General features: G+C 36.8%; 1 protein-coding gene across 2 annotated transcripts in view; it reads left to right on the top strand.

The window, feature by feature from the left end:
* Nucleotides 1-17,432, top strand: part of LOC120860720 (zinc finger transcription factor Trps1) — a 275,412-nt gene that overhangs the window by 131,129 nt on the left and 126,851 nt on the right. The window lies entirely within an intron of this gene.

The following is a 17,432-nucleotide window of genomic DNA, read 5'->3' as shown; positions in this document are numbered from 1 at the left end:
AGTGAAGAACCTGAAGTTGAATGCTCTTTAATAAAGATTAATTTTTGGATATGAGGCCACCTATGTAACTGTCAGAGCTCAACAGTGTAGTGTTTCCAAGTGGAATGCTTGACCTCTGGACCTATTTAATTTTTCTAATTGTGAACTTGTCATCTTAAAACACAAATAATTTGTGCATGTAACTTTGGAAGTGTGTCTACATATAGAAGTTACACTTTAGCTGGGCAATATGAAATGCTTCTACTGCCTTGGCATCACCCATGAAAATTGGTTCTGCTAGGATAAAGATTATCATAACTTGCTTTTAATGGTTCATAGTGAAAGCATTAAGGTATATTGAGTGAAAGTGAAGTGGAAAAGTTTGCACTATGATGATAAAGAAAGTGGAAAGATAAAAAAAGATACATATTAAGCTGATACAGTAGAAACCCTCTTACTCCATCTCCCTTTATCCAGTGCTCCCTAGATCTGTGGCCACACCACATGCTGAGTAACTCCAGGTAGTAGACTGTATTCTCTAATGTAATCTACATACACTTCCGGTACTGCTATTTGACTTGTGTATCCACCAAGAGTCAGTGGGGATCGTTCCAAACCTGTTAGGGGTTTGGAACTTATTATCCTATTTACATAGATAAATAGTATATGAAGTTATGACATTTAAGAATGAGAAGAAAGTTCTTCCATGACTGCAACAGTGAATGCTTTAGAAAGATTTTAATAAAGTATATCACTTGAAGATTCAGATTGTGTGGGTGATAGAATTTTAAAAGAAAGAGTAAGTAGAAAATCATAAACATTTGGAAATCTTAGTGGACCCATTATGTGCATGGATTTATGTAAGAAAGATAACTCAGTATTTAATACAAAGATTGGTGCAAAATATATTTTATGTGTTCTAGTGTATGACAAATGATTTAATTGAATGCTGTAAAAACCAATTAAGATACAAAATAATACTATATATGTGGCACTTACAATGATTCCTCACTTTAACTGGCTTTTTTAAACTCTACTGATCAGTCAGCTGGTGAGGTGACTTCTACAGTTATTGGTCTTATTCATGCACATAAAATCAACAGTCTCCAGCTGGTTGCTTTGAGTGTACTTAGTTTTATATTATTACTGATTTTTAAATATCCTTTGATATTTTCTACATTTTCTTACAAATTATATACTTTCCCAGCAGTGTTCTGCTGTGATGATAGCATGTGTATATTTTACACTATTGGTATTGATTAGTGTGTCTGTTATGCACTTTCACTATTTTGTACAAAAAGATGTTACTGTTTTTTTCCTGATGGAGTTCATAATCCAAGAGACATACAACCAGATGATAAATTCTAGATTTTGAGAGATGAAGCGAGAGGCAGGCTCAGGAACACAGCAAACACTATTGCAGTCGAGAAAGAAATGGTGTATGGAATTTGCCAAATCGTACCCAATTCTCTTTAAACAGAAGAATAATCGACACAGACTTTGAGGAGTGAAAGAAACGTGATTCCTGGGAGCAGGTTTTCAAATGCTTCATGATAGGCCCTTGAGACAGGATGAATTATCCAGGAAAATGAAAATTGGGAGAGGCCGGGATTGGACCTAAGGATTTGGAAATGGTGGTGAAAATGGATTAATTGAAGCTAAAAAGATTGAATTAGATTCCAGAGGTTTTTTGTGTTTTTTTAGCTTTACATTAGAAACTAGAGTGAGCTTGACCCTGATTCCCATCACTTTTCCTGGTAACGCTTGTTGATACTTTGCCAGTGAATGAACCTCTTGTGCTGGGTTATAGACAGCTCTCTGCTGATGCATTGTGTGCAGTGGAGTGAGGAAGGACTCTCTGATTTCCTTTCCTTCTGTTTCCAGTATCTGACACAGTATAGGCCAGCAGTAAATTTCACCTGAATGCAACAAGTCACAATCTAGAGAACTGTTTTAACATACTTACTTTTAGGTTGACTCAGTTTTAACACGATGCGATATTTATAGGCATCTATAATTCACTGTATATGCATTTGTTTTTTCTTTCCCTTGTGGTTTGCTTTGATGTAGATCCTCATGGTAAGTGAATGCTTTACTTTTTTGATGTTGTGTTGGCAAGATTGGTTGAAAAAACAAAAGCTTAAATGTAGAAGGACAGAGTCCAAACTCTAGATCTTCCTGCCTCTTACTAGCTCAGTGGCCACAAATAGGTTACTTTGGATTAATTGTCTGTAAAATACGAGTTATTATTCCTGCCTTTCAGTATTTTTTAATACTTACAAATAGAAATGATTAAATTAGAATATTTCAAGGATATGGTATCCAGCACATAGTATGTTCTTTGTAAATGTTTTCTGATTCTAAATATTGCTTGCAGAAAAATGAATACATCTCAAGAAATATTTGGAAGATCATTTTTTTTATTTTCTGAAATTGTGGAGAATTTGACACAATTCCACTCTTAAACATTACTTTCTCATGGTCATTTACATAATTGTATTATCTTCCTTATGATTTCATATATATATGTGTGTGTGTGCATAGATACATAAGAAACTTCCTTATGAAATCATAAGGAAGATAATACAATTACATATATATACACACACACACACATACACACATTCATACATATATATGGCAAAAAAAGGCCTGAAATACTGAGAAGTACAAAATGGCAATGCTATTGCAATTCATGAACATTTCCCAAATTTGCTGTCAAGACAGTCTATAAAATGTGTCATTTGTGTATCCTGTTCATAGAACAAACAAAATAATACTTAATAATATAATAATATACAGTATTAAATCCCCCTGGGAAAAGAGTTGGTTTTAAACACTTTGAAAAGAAACTTTCAAGTTAGTGATTTACACAGTTAATTATAAACAACAAGGCTTGTAATTAAGTGTTGCCATTTCGGGTGGAATTGGTTTCACCCATCACTAATCTGTCTATCCTTGTCTTTGGCCTTTGAGAGATTACAGGAAAATGCACACGATGAAAAGTTTAACTTGTCAAGTATAAATTTAGATGCAAAGTCCGGAATATCAAACACCACAAGTGATAATTATCACCACCTGGAAATAATTTGTACCACTGAGTTAGTAACGAATTCTCCCTTTCTGCTGATGGAGAGTATTTAACCTCCTGATCATCGAAGCGCTCCCTGCAGTTTACAGTGATGTATCTTGTGGTTCATTCCCAGTAGTCAACATAGCACCAAGCAATTAGTAGAACACTGGAGGATAAGTGTTGGCTTTGTAAAATGTGACTAAGATTAAACCAGGAGCAAATTAGAAGCAAGGATGATCAGCAGTCCAGTGTTTAAGTTACCTGAAGTCCAGCCAGCTCAGTTACCTGTTACTTCAGGTGTCAACAAAGCCTGGACCTTTTGTTTAAACAATGAATAAATAAAAATTTAAATAGCTGGATTTTCTGGATTATAGCTTAATATCTTACAGACACATTTTCATCTATATTAAAAAAATCTTTTTGAAGTCATGAGATGTGCTTATTTTATAGAGAAATCTCAAAGCATGGAGATCAGAGAATATTTTTTATAAGAAATAAATATGGATTTTAAATACATTTTGCGTAGTTGACCTGAAAAGTGAAAGTGTTAGTCATTTGTTTGTGTCCAGCCCTTTGCGACCCATGGGCTGTAGCTTGTCAGTCTCCTCTGTCCATGGAATTCTCTAGGCAAGAATACTGGAGTGGGTGGGCAGCCATTCCCTTCTCTAGGGGATCTTCCTGACCTAGGGATCGAACCCAGGTCTCCTGCACTGCTGGTAGATTCTTAACTCTCTGAGGTTCCAGGAAAGCTCCATAGTTGACCTACTTAGACTTACTCCAGAGTTTGGGAGGCAAATGTTTTTATTCCCTGATGGCTTTTTATATATGATTGAGTTTCTTTGCTTTATTGAATTTTTGTGATTGTTAATAGGATTTCTGTAGGGCGCTCTGTAAGCAGAGTTGATTTTGAAATTTTTGACTGCTTGTGTTTAACAAGATTTGATTTCCATTCTCAAACATTTACATGTATAATTCTGAGAACACATTTTATTTAACACAATATAGTAAACAAAATGAATCATAACTATGAACATTTCCAAAGGCATTTGTTGGATAAGTTTTTATAAAAAGAAAAACTAAGCTACATGTAAAAGACTTATGAGTGGAAGAAGTTAGGTGTTTGAAGTTAGCTTCCCAGTTGATTTGAAATTATAGATTTTTTAAAAGAAGTCATCTAATAGAAAATTTAAAACAGCTTTCATTTATCTAATGAGAAAAGATAGAAGAAAACCAGATATGTGGGAGCTCCCTCTGTAGCTCTCTAATAACATTTTCTTCATGATATACGATGTGATGTGGAAACTTTTTTGCTAATGTGTCAAACAAAATTGACTTTTCTCCAAAGGCAATTTATTATTTTATTTCAATAGACTTTAAAGGAAAGACCTTCACAATGTAAAAGGCAGACCTTTGAATGTGTGTTAATATTTTTAAAATGATGAAATATTAAAAATACATCTATTGCTTAACAATGAAAAGGAAAGAAACTTCAGCTGTGTTTTGTAAGCACTCACTTAACTTCCAGACATTACAATAAAATGCAGTGTTTATTGCTGTTCAGTTACTAAGTTGTGTCCGACTCTTTGCTTCCCCTTGGACTGTATCATGCCAGGCTTCTCTGTCTTTCACAGTCTCCTGGAGTTTGCTCAAACTCATATCCATTGAGTAGGTGATGCCATCCAACCGTCTCATCCACTGTCATTCCATTCTCTTGCCCTCAATCTTTGCCTGCATCAGGGTCTTTACTAATGAGTCGGCTCTTTGAATCAGGTGGCCAAAGTATGGGAACTTCAGCTTTAGCATCATCGTATTAAGTATCAATTTGGATTATATTCATGACCAGATTGATTGGAAAACTAGAATCACTTAAATTAATACTGACTTTTATATTGATTAAAATAAGGAAATGAAAGAACACACACAAAAGTACATTGGTGAAAATGTGGAGTAGTTTGAAACTATGTAAATGATATTTTACAATCCTGTGAAGGGTGATTGTATGGCAACTTAGGTTAACTTTTAAGATATGCCTTAAAAGTTCAAGGTTCAGTGAACTGCATTATATAAATATTTGCTTTTTCCTGTGTCGTGTTCCAGTATGCATTTGAGTGGTTTTGGTAACAAATACCTTAGTACTTTACCTTTAGTTACCTCAGTGATTTCATATTTTGAATAAGAATTATCTGATTTTACTCTTTTGTGTGTGTTTGTCACTCAGTCGTGTCCAAACTGTTGCGACACCTCAGGGACTGTAGCCCGTCAGCCTCTATTTAGAATTTAATTTTAAGAAATTCTGTTATGACAGGAAATGATAGATTTCTTGACTGTATGTATCTATTTGTGTAATAGTGGGTAGTATAATCCCTCAAAGTGAAATGTGAAATTTGGGGGTTTGAAATACTGCTCACACTCATATGCTACAGTTTCTTAAATAACAATTAAGATTTAAGATAAGCTGAAGTACTAACTTTATCTTATATTCAAAGCAGGTGAATCAAAAGTCTTGGCTGTGATGTACGATGAGTTTTTACTCTAGATATTTTTTTTCTTTTAATTCTTTTTTTTTCACCTTCTAAAACCTAAGACATTGATTTTGGGGAGGCAGCAGGGGACGTTCCTAGTGAATTTTTAACTTTATAGAGAGTATTTCTGTCTTACTTAAATAATTTTTAGAAATGGTAATTGAAAAAGAATATATAATACAGTTTATTTCTGCATGTTTCTCTCCTTCGGATTCAGTTCCTGTCAGTATCATGTCTTTAACATTTTCTGAAATCTTTGTTGTTGCTTTACTTGCGATATCTTGGTCTGTAGAAGAGAGGCAAGAAAAGGATTGACTTTTGAGGCATTATCATTTTTCCTTTTACATAATACAAAGCTTAAATGGAAAAATGTTTTTATCTTCAGAAGTCTTTTGCTGTATGTTATAGACTGAATGTTTGTGTCCCACGTAAATTCGTGTGTTTAAGCTGTAACCCTCCCCTCACCCCAATCATGTGATGGTATTTGGAGATAGAGCTTTTGGGAAGTAATTAAGGTTAGATGTGGTCATGAGGGTGGAAAGCGAAAACGAAAGTGTTTAGTTGTTCAGTCCTGTCTGACTCTTTGCAACCCCCATAGACTATAGCCTACCAGGCTCCTCTGTCCATGGGATTCTCCAGGCAAGAATGCTGGAGTGGGGTGCCATTTCCTTCTCCAGAGGATCTTCCTGACCCAGGGGTGGAACCCTGGTCTCCTGCATTGCAAGCAAATGACAGTGGGACCCTGGTCTAAAGGGATTAGTGCTTTTTAAAGAAGAGACTCAGAGAGCTTGCTACTGCTCTACATGGCTGCCTACAAAGGAGAGGTCATGTGAGCACAGAAGCAAAAATGCAGCTGTCTATAAACTGGAAAGAGAGTCTTTACCAGAAACTGAACTCTGTTGAATCTTTGATTTTGGACTTTCCAGCCACCAGAGAGGTGAGAAAATCAGTTTCTGTTGTTTAAGCCACCCAGTCTATTGCATTTTTAATGGCAGCTTGAGATGACTAAGATACCATGTTCAGAGGGAGTTTAAAATGAACATTTTAAGTTAACAAAATAATGTAACTATTTTTGCTAGTCAGGAAAAGAAAATATATAGGTAGTTGGTAGGAAACTTTTATGGTTTTTATTCTAATTATGTAGGCATTATTTTCTCTTAAAATTGGACATTTAAAATATTTTAACTTAATCACTGTCTTTTGGAAACCTATTTTCAAAAAGACAAGTTACATGTAGGAAATGGGGTCCTTCAAATTTGGCACTGTTCACAGCCTGGCTGGGGGGTAGTTTCGGGGAGAATGGATACATACAAGGGCTTCACAGGTGGTGCTAGTGGTAAAGAACATGCCTGCCAACACAGGGACATAAGAGACATGAGTTCAATCCCTGGGTTGAGAAGATTCTCTTGAGGAGGTCATAGCAGCCCACTCCAGTATTCTTACCCGGAGAATCCTGTGGACAGGCTGACAGGCCACAGTCCAGGGTCGCAGGGAGTTGGGCACTACTGAAGCGACTTAGCACACTCTCATAGATACATATATATGTACGGCTGAGTCCCTTCGCTGTTCAACTCAAACTGTCACAACATTGTTTGTTAATCAGGCTATACTCCAATACAAAATAAAAAGTTTAATAAAATAATTTGGCCCTGTTTGGGGTCAAAGCTTTCATATAGGTCCTCCGTATGTGACACTGTAGATGGATTTTAATCATTGGCAACATTTCAAATACCGAGCTCATTTTCCACTGACTTCCATTTACAATGGAGTGGGAAGGTACAGGGGAGGTATAGAATATTGTGGACAACCTAACAGATAGCCTCACAACTTAAGGCTATGAATCTTCCATCTTGGAGCCCTTAACAAACTGCTGAAAGTTTTATCAGGCTTGAATTTACTCTCAGATTCCCAGCATTCACCATTGTCGCTACAATATAAAAATTTGGACCATCCAGTAAAATTAGAGTGCAGAGATTAGAACCCCTCACCTTGTTTTTCATTTTCTGTACTCATATCTCACATGTGATTGATCACTCATTTGTGTTCTCATCTACTTCTTTGGTTTGGGCCTTGTTCTCTCTTCTAAACTTTCACAACTGGTGAACTTGTCTTGCCTTTGGGTTTGCTCTCTGTAATCCATCGTCCACTCTGCCAGCGGAGTCATCTTTATGAAATCGGATCATGATCCTGTTTTGCTCTTGCTGAAAGCCCATCACTGCCTTATCAACGTGGCATACAGATCTCTTCAGGGGCTGGCCACTCTCATACAGCTCATCTCCTGACATCCCCCTTTCATATTTCTCCATCCAGTGAGATGAACTCATTTACTAATCAAAAATTTTAAGCCTTTTTTGTGCAGCCAGAGATACTAAGGTAATTAATACCCTGTGCCTGTGTTCTGAAGGGTGGTGGTTATGATCATATTCATGCTTCAGAACTCAGCCCAGCTACTCATGTCCAAGTGGAACCTTTCTCTGACTGGTCCAACTGTTAGATAATAACTCTGTCTGTGGACCTTACTGATAGTTCTAAAATTGCACCATAGTGTCATTAGTTGTTTATGGCTCTATTACCCTTCTAGACTCTGAGCTTTTAAGACAGAGGGTATGTCCTATCTATGTGTTCTGATGCCAAGCTTAGTGCTTGACTAAAGTAGTCGTTCAGTCAGTGTTTGTAGAATTTATTGCCCTGGAAAATGTTCGAAAAGCCTGTCTTTGAATTGTACCTTCTTCATCTATTCTCTGATTTATAGTTTTTAATCATTAAAAATATTTGGTGTATCGTTGCCAGAAATATATAAAAATTACACTCCAATTTCAATTCCACTTCCTTCCTAGACCATGTGGACTTGCTTCAGAAATATTGGGCCAATTGTAGCTAACTTTAGCAGTCATGTTTCAGACATGTACTGTCCGGTGTCCAGTTATCCAATGTGAGGATTATTTTGTAAATTGTGACTCCTCCAGTATTTTTTTTTTCCTAAGAAAATCTCAATCTCTTCAGTGTCAGTAACCTTTGCACTCCTTTCTCTTCAGCTTTTTGAGGATGTGCAGTATTTCAGATTTCATCACTCTGTACAAAGACATCCCCTTAAAACAGAGAACTCAGAAACCTCAGTCTTTGACCACATCTTCCCATTCTTTCTTTGACCTTATCAGTTTTCTCCATCTTTCTGAAAGGATGCCCAGTCTATGCATCATCAGGTGTTTGTATGCTCTTTCTCTCCTGCTGGCCCTCCACGGATGTTACAGTCCTTGCACAGATCTTTATTTGATTACCTATGATGTCCTTCACCAGTGAGGGTCTTCTCTTGCTTCTACTCTTTTTGGTTACCATTCTAAACTCTCTCTCTCTCTCTTTTTTTTTTTTTTTTGGTAAATAATTGCTTCTGTTTAATTGCAAGAGCTTCTGGAGCTTCATCTCATCCAAATAGGAAGAGGAGCTCTCCCATTTCTTTCTAGACTGGTCTTTTTATTCCTTTGATCTGTTCTCCTGACTTTTTCATCAGTCCTTCCTTTTCGGTCTTCCTTTCTGCCAATCCGTTTACATTAAAGCTATATTAAATTATCCCCTATCTTGTTAACATTTGACTCTGACATTATTTGGGTTTGTTTTTTCCCTTCAGTTCCCAGCCTCTCGATTTTGAGAGATGTCTAAAGCTGAAAGTTTAGTATCATAGCTAGTGGGTTCAGCAAGCCCGTGGCATTGACATGTTACTCAATGACAGTTCTGTCAGGTAGCCCTACTTACCAGACTCATTCCTTACAAGGATACTTTGGTATTAGTTTAGTATTGGTAGTTAGTTAGGACTAGGCAGTCTGCCATCCTCAGGAAACCTCCACCCCTTTCAGCCTACATGATTGTTTTCTTCTGTGCCTTTCTTTTCAGTGCCTATCATTTGCTAATTCATAAAATCACTCCACCGGAAGTTCTTTAAGCACTTTATATGTTTTGATATGAAAATTATTTACATATTCTTTTAGGGCAATTGGCATGCTTAAGAAAGTGGTTATGTTTCTAATGTAGTTACTACCTTTATCTTGATATTACTTCATGTTTTCACCTTGATATGCACGTGTTTCCAAGTTTGATAAGTATGATCACTCCATTTCTCTTCTTCTTACCCAGGACCACACAGCTGGCTTGTTTCCTCATACTGGTTAAATGCTTTTTCTAAACCGACTCCCTGGGCTATTCATGCCTGATTTTCCTCAAGCAGACTGCATGTTCTACCGTGGCTGGACTTTATCTTTAATTCACCTTATCTCCTCTAAAATGGCACTAGTGGTAATGTACCTGACGGCCAACACAGAAGACACAGGAGACGCAGGTTCGATCCTTGGGTCGGGAAGATCTCCTGGAGAAGGAAATAGCACCCCACTCTTGCCGTTCTTGCCTAGAAAATTCCATAGATAGCCTGCTGGGCTACAGTCCATGGGGTCGCAAAGAGTAAGACACAACTGAGAGAATAAGCTGCAGCCTCTAAAATATTCAGCACAGTACTAGATGTGGAGTTGACACGTGGTGATGTATGTCAGCATGTTTAAAATATATCTAGGGACTTCCCTGGTGGTCTAGTAAGATTAAGAATCAGCCTTTCAATATAGGGTATGAGGGTTTGATTCCTAGTCAGGGAGCTAAGATCCACATGCTGTGGGGCACCTAAGCCCACAAGCCACAGCTACTGGACCCATACACTCTAGAGCCTGCATGTAGCAACTAAGACCCAATGCAGCCACGTAATTTTTTTTTTAAAGAAAATATTGAAAAGTCACGTAAGATACATGTTGACATATTCTTCGTGATGGAATATTATAATGGAATTAAAGTTGTTTTCAGAGAATAATGACAGAAAATGCTTGGACTATGAAATGTGTTCAAAAAAGAAGGCTTCAGAAATTAATAACATGAGGGATTTTTTTTTAACCATTGTTATTTCAATGGGGGAAAATATAGGAAGCAGGTAAGCATTCTCAGCTTTTCCTTTTATTTTTCTTTCCTTACCCCAGCCCTCATAGATTTGAATACTCTAAATACCTATGCTGATTGAATTTTGCAGGGATTTTCTAAACACAGAGCACCTTTATATATCCCTGCCACTGGTTGTTAGTTATCTGTTTCTGTGAGCTTTGTATCCTGTGCATTTTGAGGACCTGTGCTTTCCAAGTGCTGGTTTACCAGATGCTGAACACTAGTGTTATCAAGTAACTACCTGGTGTGGATCTCTCAACATCATGGGTACTGTTTGCACAAGAGTAAATACACCAAAGACTTCCTGTGATGTACTACAGATTTAGTGCTGTGGGAACAACTTGTGCATGTTTCCACTCCCACATGAATGGGATGCAAAGTTGGTGTGAAGTCTTTCTGCAGGATAAGCCTTCTATTCTTATTCGGGAGAGTTAGTTGTAGATGTTGACTGCCTGAAGGTGTCCTATAAAGGCACTTATTTTCTTCTGTATAAGTTCTGTAAATGCTAAAGTCAGCTCTTTTTCACCAATTTCCAGATTGTGTCTTAATAACTATAAAGATATGGGGATGATTGTAATAATCAAAATATATATGTGTAATTTTCAATCTACATGTTGTATAAACAGTTGTTACTTTAAAAATTTTACTAAGATCAGATTATTTAAAACGACGGTAAAACTGCATAGGTGTTTGATAGTGTCCTCTTAGATTTCACACATTTGCTCACCTTACCACTCTTAGGTACACCATTTCTGTGCCTTCCCTGCTAGAAAGTTCAGTTCAGTTCAGTCGCTCAGTCGTGTCTGACTCTTTGCGACCCCGTGGACTGCAGCATGCCAGGCTTCCCTGTCCATCACCAACTCCCAGAGTTTACTCAGACTCATTTCCTTTGAGTTGGTAATGCCATCCAACCATCTCATCCTCTGTCATCTCCTTCTCCTCCTGCCTTCAATCTCTCCCAGCATCATGGTCTTTTCAAATGTGTCAGTTCTTCGCACCAGGTGGCCAAAGTATTGGAGTTTCAGCTTCAACATCAGTCCTTCCAATGAACACCAAGGACTGAGCTCCTTTAGGATGGACTAGTTGGATTTCCTTGCAGTCCAAGGGACTCTCAAGAGTCTTCTCCAACACCACAATTCAAAAGTATCAATTCTTCAGCGCTCAGCTTTCTTTATAGTCCAGCTCTCCCATCTATACATGACTACTGGAAAAACCATAGCTTTGACTAGACAGACCTTTGTTGGCAAACTAATGTCTCTGCTTTTTTAATAGGCTGTCTAGGCTGGTCATAACTTTTCTTCCAAGGAGCAAGTGTCTTAATTTCATGGCTGTAGTCACCATCTGCAGTGATTTTGGACACCAAAAAGTAAAGTCTGTCACTGTTTTCACTGTTTCCCCATCTATTTGCCATGAAGTGATGAGACCAGATGCCATGATCTTCATTTTCTGAATGTTGAGTTTTAAGGCAACTTATTCAACTCCTCTTTCACTTTCATCAAGAGGCTCTTCAGTTCTTCTTCTTCATATTCATTCTTTCCTTAGGGCCAGTTGGCCAACATGTCTTCTTTCTGCCAGTTTTCATATCTATTTCCTCTTATTCCCAGTGTCACCACACCAGCTTGGTTCTTCATCATCTGTTTCTTAGCCTCACTTCCTCAATGTTATAACCACAGTCTGCAGTGATATTATTCTTAATTCCACTTCTTTGCATAGTGTCTTTAACTGTCACTCTTCTATGCGTCGATTTGTGCTCATAATATTTAGCTGCTTGTAAAGTAAAATTAAGTAAAAATAAAAATTAAAAAAATATTTAGCTGCTCTATGTTATGTGAGTTTATTCTGATTTTATTCAAATTCTATTTTGAAATAGCCTGTATAAGAATTATAAATAAATACTTTATTACATCACCTTTTTATCCTGCATGTTGCATCATCTTTAATCTGAATAGTTTTAGATCTAAAGCTCTTGTTTTCTTTTATAAGGGTTAAAGTGATTAGTGGCTGAAGACATACCTATTAGCTAGATCATTGTTTATGTACAAAGTTTTGAACTTTGTTTTTTTTTTTTTCATTTATTGCTTATCCATCTAGAATTTTAGCACCATTCAGAGGATAGTAACTGGATTAATAATTGTCAGTGAGGCTGCAAGTATCATGTGAATATATTATCCAAATATAAAAGTGAAATCAGGAGTGTTTGAATCTTTATCATCACTTAAAACTGAAAGTCAGTTTTGCTTTTGTATCGTTATGAAATCAGGTTCTCTTGGTTGTAATACTGACACCCTTCCTTCCTGGCTATAGGAAGGCTTTACTCTCCGAGTATTGTGAGAGTTGAAAGAATATATGTATATATATAAACTCAATTCAGTGCAATATCTGCTGAGATTAAGTGTTCAATGCATGTTAGTTATTACTGTAATCAGTGCCCTATTATAGATGTGCATTGGGCTTAGAGTTACTTAACAAAAGATTACTTTAACAACTTTTGTCACTTGAATTTCCCAGTTTACAAGTTACCACGCTTAGTAAAAGGTTAGTTTTAAGTTTTACATTCTCATTAAAGGGCATGTCTTTTATCTTATCTATTTAGGTAATTTACTTTTTTTCCTTCAGTGATTGCTTCTTAATGCTAAATCAAAAAGAAGACAAGTAAAAAGAGGCACAGGCACATTTCAAACTATTGTGTTGGGGCTCTACCAACAAGTAATTACTTATGCTTTGATTTTTTTCCCCAGTTTTACCTATCCATTGAAATCTAAGATGGTTGGAAGTAAAATTGTCCTTATTTCCTTGATAAAGGAATAGGAAGGCTCTAACTTGGGGTGTCTTAGATTCTGACACTTTGAGAATGGATAACAGTGACCGTTTGATTTTTACCTGGACAGAACAGTTTATCTCAACTCTCTTAGCTCAAAGGAGGTAATGTCAGCTGAAATAGAAAACCAGAATGGCTTCTTTTTATTAATGCTCAATTATCTCTAGTGTTTGTGGAGGTAAATATCTCATCTATTAACTGCATTTTTTTAAGTTGACTTTTCTCCTCAGGCCCATTTTCAAGTGAAGGTATAATTGGCTAGTGAAAGGAACCTTTACCTCATATAGCTTCAGCTTTATTATTAATTGCCCATTAGTGTATTAGAAATAAAGTAAAAGAGTACAGTTATAACTGTTCTTTTATTCTCTTTGTTCCAAGCCTACCACTGAATTTTTCCTTCTTTCTTTCCTTTTTTTTTTTTTTTTTTCCTTTTATATAGGAACTCAGCATGAAGATGTGGGGAGATTGAATGCATTATTGGTTAGATTGTCAGAAAAAGTATGATCCTTAAACATTCATTCTTCTGATTTCAGTAGTGAACAAAACCTCACACATTTCGGGTTAAATTATTTCACCATCTGCATGAAATATATAATTTTGCATATCTGAAAAATATATACTGATATACTTACCTAAATGATATCATTCTTAGGCAGAGCACACATTTCCTTAAGAGACTGGAAATTAGAGGATAAAGATTTAAGTGACTGCTAAAAGTTAAAAAAAGAAAAATCTAAAGTCAGAATGAAAAAAATGGCTGAGGGTTGAAATCTCTGTTTACATCACTTATATAGTCAACACCTTCTTATTAAACTCTTGAATCCACAAGTAATGAAAATTCAAATTTATTATGAACTTGATATCCCCTGGAATACATGGATATGAAATGCACAGTCTTCATACGTTCCCTAAGGGTGCTGGACCCTTAGGAGAAACTCATTAATATACACACTTTGGAGAGTAAGTAAGTAGCTGGAAAAAATTTGTAAGAGGAAGCCTCACACCAATATCTCTCTCCTATGAATTAAAACATTCAGATTCTCTTTACTAAAAATTTCTGGTAGAAGACCAAATTTGAATTATTGTTCAAAATTGGGCTACTGGGCAGTGTTTCAAGGGTCAGTTTTGCAATTAATCCTTATGTGACTAGCTAATTTATTGCTAGTAGAAACAAATAGCCTGGTTCTTTGCCACATAATTTAAGGCAGGGCAAGCTGGGGATTCCTTTTCTAATGTACTAGAACTAATGTTTTGTCTTTAGCACATAGTTTATGGCCTTCTCTTAAGTGAGGCATGAGTTTGTGATTTTTAATTGTGATTTCATTATTTTTTTAATTTCTAGTTCTTAGCCTGTTCTCTCTATTCTCTCTTCACTCTTTCAAAGTTAATTCTGTTAACCTCCTTTTAACTTTTTTGTCTTTGTCCAAATTATAGAAGTAGTGTTTTGTTGGAAAACAAAACAAAGACATTCAGGCTGCTGAAAGATAATAATAACACTAGTGTTTTATTTCTGTGTTATCTACTAGCTGGAAAATCTTCAGATTATAGAAAAATATGAAACCATTTACCTCAGATTGGGGATGGAACTTTAACTCATGTGCTGGGACTCTAAACCCACATGGCTAGGACTTGAACCCAGCCAAAACCCTGCTTGGGGCTTGAACCCACATGGCTGGGACTCAAACCCACCTAAAACTCTGGTTGGAACTTGAACCCATGTGACTGGGACTCAAACCCAGCCAAAACCCTGTTTGGAACTTGAATCTAGCTGAAACCCACAATGCTTGCTTTCAGGACATAGTGAAGTTCAGGTTTTTGGTGTCTCATCGTGGAAATAATTCAGTGAGATACAAAGTGTTAAGTAAGAAATGGATTTATTTAGATTCAGAGAGAAGCACTCATCAGACAGAGTGTGGGCCATGGCAGAGGGTGAGTGTGGCCATGAAATGTCATGGTTAGTTTTTATAGGCTGGGTATTTTCATATGCTAATGAATGGGAGGGTTATTCCAACTATTTTGGGAGAAGGGGTGGAGATGTCCAGGATTTGGGCCACCGCCCACTCCTTGGTCTTTTGACAGAGCCTTGGAACTGTCATGGCACCTCTGGGTGTGTCATTTCATTTGCTGATTGAAGATCAAGGTCTAGTCTTGTCTGCCATCTTGGTCCATCTGATTATAATTGGTTTATGTTGTGTCCTTGGGCTATGTCATTCTTTCAAAAGTTGTGCCCTGCTCCTTTCCCTCCTTATAAATAGACCTCAAAGTTATCCATTACAGCATTATCAGTATAAATAAATGACCCAGAAATTTCTTGAGTATTTTACATGTTTCCATTTTAACCTGATTTAATCTGATACTCTAAAATCTTTCCAATTAGTTTCCTGCTCTCCATTATTTCTCACTGTTTACTGCCAGTCTCACCATAATTATTTTAGATGAAAGATTTGCTTAGTAGGCAATTGTCCTTGTTGTTTTTTTTTAAGTTTTGTTTTTTAGTCATACCAAACGAAAGAAGCCCTATTTTGATTCCCACTCCTACAGACCTCTCTAAATTTCAGTATATTTAGACTCTTCCTGTCTCTACTCTCCAGTAGAATTTTCTGTAATGTTGGAAATTTTCTGTAATCTGTGCTGTCCAAATAGTCTCATGTCTCTATTGCACCCAACAGAACTTTTTATTATATTTAATTTTATTTTTAAAGTCTTTATTGAATTTGTTACAATATTGTTTTATTTTGTGTTTGAGGGTATTTTTCTGGCCACGTGGCATGTGAAATCTTAGCTCCCTGATCAGGGATCTAACCTATATCCCTTGCATTGAAAGGTGAAGTCTTAACCACTGGACCACCAAAAATGTTTCCTATGTTTAGTTTTAATTATTTTAAATTTAAGCAGCCACATATGGCTAGTGGCTACCATAGTAAAGATTTCAGCTCTAGAAAATCATTTTTTATTACCACTGTTCTAGTATATGTCCATGCTATTAAATTCATCAAATACTTTGTTATTAAATTAAAATAATATGATAGGTTTATAAGACCTAATCTCAATTAGTCCCAGACTAACATATTTCATGTCTTTTAATTGTATTTTAGAAACAAAGAACTTATGGTCTGTGTAATACCTGTGACATTTATGTTGTGTTGCTGCTAATAAGTCACTTCAGTTGTGTCTGACTCTGTGCCACCCCATAGACGGCAGCCCCTAACAGGCTCCCCCTTCCCTGGGATTCTCCAGGCAAAAACACTGGAGTGGGTTGCCATTTCCTTCTCCAATGCATGAAAGTGAAAAGTGAAAGTGAAGTCACTCAGTCGTGTCCGACTCTTAGCAACCCCATGGACTGCAGCCCATCAGGCTCCTCCATCCATGGGATTTTCCAGGCAAGTACTGGAGTGGGGTGCCATTGCCTTCTCTGTTTATGTTGTCTAGCTAAATGCAATTAAAAAACTGAAGGTTCTTCCTTCTCATTATATCATTGACTCTTTCTCTTCACACCTTCTCTGAGACCTTGATTTGTCAATTATCTCCCTTAATTGTATCTTTATTTTCTACCTTCTTACATACCTATTAACATAAAATATCTCCAATAATACCTTAACAAGACCCTGTTATTCAGAGGAGATTATAAACTCCATGAGGACAGGGACCTTGTTGGGTGTGTTATGGTCCCAGGGCTTAGTTCAATGCCTGAGTATTGCAGGAAAGTGGAAGTGAAAGGGTTAGTCATTCAGTCTTGCCTGATACTTTGGGACCCCATGGACTATAGTGGGCCAGGCTCCTCTGTCCATGGAATTCTCCAGGCAGGAATACTGGAGTGGGTTCCATTGCCTTCTCCAGGGCATCTTCCCAACTCAGGGATGGAACCCAGGTCTCCTGCTTTGCAGGCAGATTCTTTACCAACTGAGCCTGCACAGTTTCATTTTGTGAATGAAGAAACAAATGTTACTGCCTACTCTCTAACCCAGTGTGGTATAAAGACATGGCTTCAAATTCAACTTCAAACTTAACATTTCTGAATTTCATTCTTCATACATAAAAATGAAAAAAATTTTATTTTTACATTTGAACC

The sequence above is a fragment of the Oryx dammah genome, unplaced genomic scaffold (genome assembly GCF_014754425.2).
Source record: "Oryx dammah isolate SB20612 unplaced genomic scaffold, SCBI_Odam_1.1 HiC_scaffold_11164, whole genome shotgun sequence".
Taxonomy (NCBI): domain Eukaryota; kingdom Metazoa; phylum Chordata; class Mammalia; order Artiodactyla; family Bovidae; genus Oryx; species Oryx dammah.
Note: the sequence above shows the minus strand (reverse complement) of the source record. Positions and strands in the feature narration are given on the sequence as shown.